The sequence below is a fragment of the Arachis ipaensis genome, chromosome B9 (genome assembly GCF_059453495.1).
Source record: "Arachis ipaensis isolate K30076 ecotype BB chromosome B9, ASM5945349v1, whole genome shotgun sequence".
In the NCBI taxonomy this organism is placed as follows: Eukaryota; Viridiplantae; Streptophyta; class Magnoliopsida; order Fabales; family Fabaceae; genus Arachis; species Arachis ipaensis.
Genome location: NC_142444.1, coordinates 126810167 through 126813247, shown reverse-complemented (window position 1 = coordinate 126813247; position 3081 = coordinate 126810167). Strand labels below are relative to the sequence as shown.

The 3081-nt window shown below is 31.1% G+C and overlaps 1 pseudogene; it reads left to right on the top strand.

Moving 5' to 3' along the window:
• The first annotated feature begins 628 nt into the window (after positions 1-628).
• On the top strand, positions 629-1791 carry LOC110263691 (uncharacterized; annotated as a pseudogene).
• The last annotated feature ends 1290 nt before the right edge of the window (positions 1792-3081 follow it).

Below are 3081 nucleotides of genomic sequence, written 5' to 3'. Positions count from 1 at the left end.
ATTATTCCATAATTAAATTCATTTATTTATAAATCTTCTTCCCTATCTCATACCCGGAGTAAGTGGACATCGCCACTGCCAGGCACGGACCGAAGCATAATAATGGGGGGGGGGCACTTGCCCCACTCTGATTTCATATTTTTAAACAATATATATATATATATATATATATATATATATTAAATTTAGTCTTCTTCTATTTTCAAATCCCAGCCGTCACTCATTTATTCTCTTAAACCCTCTTCTTAGTTTCATATTTTCAACCTTATTTTTCTATTCTTTATCTAGTGGTCATCGTCGCTTCATCAAAAGATAAATTTTAAATTCTCTATTTTGTTTTATATAGCTCTCTATAACTCTATGTATCTTTCAATTTCATTGTTTCTCTTTTTGATATTTTCAATTGTAAATTTGAATTCAAATAATTATAATTTAGGTATTAATCTATTGTTTATTCTCTTCATGAATTTATATATTTTATTTTATTCTCAATTTAGTGATCCTTATTATTTATTTATTTATCTTTCGTTCTATTCTAATATATGTAATTATGTTGCATATAAATTTTTAAAGTGAATTGATAAATTTACAAATTTAGAATATATATTTTTTATTTTTAGAAATAGTAATGGAAAGTTATTTCAAAAGAAAGCTACCACTAGAATCTGAAGTCACTCCATTAGTCTCTTCTAATAAAAAGAAGTTCTTAGAATTCAATGTGGAAAGTCTGGTAGCTGATCCTGGACAACGACCTAAAATTTCAAATTATGATCCAAATACAGGGATGAAGTTAGACGAGCTTATTTGTAAAAAGGTCCTTGTCAACCAAGAGAACATGATTTTCCACAAACATATTTTGGAACTTCTCTCCATAGATTTAATACTGATTGGTTTGATGAATTTGGCAATTGGTTGGAATATAGTATTTCAAAAGATGCTGTCTTTTGTCTCTATTGCTATCTTATGAAACCTGATGGTGCGAATGGTGATGCTTTTGTAAAAGAGGGCTTTTCAAATTGAAAAAAGAAGGAGCGATTACAAACACATGTTGAAAATCATGATAGTGCTCATAATCAAGCTCGAAGAAAATGCGAAGCACTCATGAAGCAAAAGCAACATATTGAAGTTGTTTTTCAAAAGTATTCAGACCAAGCTAAAAAATATTACCGAACTCACTTAACAGCAACAATTGAGTGCATTAGGTTCTTCTTGTGACAAGGATTGGCTTTTTGTGGTGATGATGAATCGTACAATTCAAACAATCAAGGTAATTTTTTGGAGCTTCTTGACTTTCTTGCTCAACATAATACAGAGAATGATCGTGTTTTCAAAACTGCTCGTGGAAACCTTAAACTAGTAGCACCTAAAATTCAAAAAGATATTGTTAGAGCTGCTGCAAGTGAAACTACTAAAGTTATTATTGATGATCTTGGAGATGATTTATTTGTTATTTTAGTTGATGAAGCTCGAGACATTTCTGTTAAAGAGCAAATGGCTGTTTGTTTGCGGTATGTGAATAAAGAAGGGATTGTAATGGAGCGATTTCTTGGCCTTGTCCATGTTTCTAGCACAAATGCGTTGTTGTTAAAAGTAGCTTTGGAATCTTTATTAGCAAAGCATAGTTTAAGCATAGCAAGAATACGTGGACAAGGTTACGATGGAGCTAGTAATATGCAGGGAGAATTTAATGGCTTAAAAAGTTTGATCTTGAAAGAAAATGCTTGTGCTTTTTATGTTCATTGTTTTGCTCACCAACTTCAATTAGCACTTGTGGTTGTTGCAAAGAAATAGGTCAAAATTGCACTACTTTTTAATTTGCTTGCTAGTTTGTGTAATATTGTTGGAGCTTCTTGTAAACGTAAAGACATGCTTCATGAAAGTCAAATGCAAAAGACAATTGTTGCATTACAAAACATAGATGTTTCTAGTGGGCGTGGCTTAAATCAAGAAACAACATTGAAAAGGGCAGGTGATACTCGATAGGGCTCAAATTATGGTACAATACTTAGCTTGATTTCTATTTTTTCTTCCGTGGTAGAAGTTCTTGAAGTGATTGAGGAAGATGGAAATAATCCTAAACAAAGAGCTTAAGCATGTCAATTATTGAATCATATTCAATCTTTTGAATTTGTATTCAATTTACATTTGATGAAAAGTATATTAGGAGTTACTAATGAGTTGTCTCAAGCTCTACAAAGAAGTGATCAAGACAATATAAATGCTATGACATTGGTTAAAGTGTCCAAGCAACGATTGCAAAGTATAAGAGACGATGGTTGATCTTCTTTGCTCAATGAAGTTTCACTATTTTGTGATAATCACAATATTCTTGTTCCAAATATGAGTGACATATTTATAACACCAGGAAGATCAAGGTGCAAAATTCAAAAGGTCTCAAACTTGCATCATTTTCAAGTTGAATTATTCTATCAAGTGGTTGATAGACAACTTCAAGAGCTCAACAATCGTTTTACAGAGGTAAATACTAAGCTACTTCTTTGTATAGCTTGTTTGAATCCAAGTGACTCGATTTTTGCATTTGATAAAGAGAAGTTGCTTCGTTTAGTTGAATTTTATCCACATGAATTCTCTTCTACTCAACTTTTGGCACTTGATAGTCAACTTGAGAATTTTATATTGGATATGCGTCTTGATGATCAATTCTCAAATATAAATGGAATCAGTGGACTATCTCAAAAGTTAGTTGAGACAAAAAAGCATATTGCTTATCCATTGGTATTTCTTCTGTTGAAATTAGCTTTGATTCTACCTGTGGCAACGGCATCAGTTGAGAGAACATTTTCTGCTATGAATATCATAAAGAGTTGACTTCGTAATCGAATGAGAGATGAGTGGTTGAATGATTGTTTGGTTACATATATAGAAAGAGAAACATTCAATCAAGTTGATAATGAAACAATTATTCAACATTTTCAAAATATGAAAACAAGAAGAGAAGTACCGTCAAGATTTGAAGCGAAGAAAGTTAGCGGCTAATGTAATTTTTGATTTTTTTATTTGAATAATTAATGTACATTTTTATATTTTTAAATTTAAATTAATATATCTTTTGATAGTAAT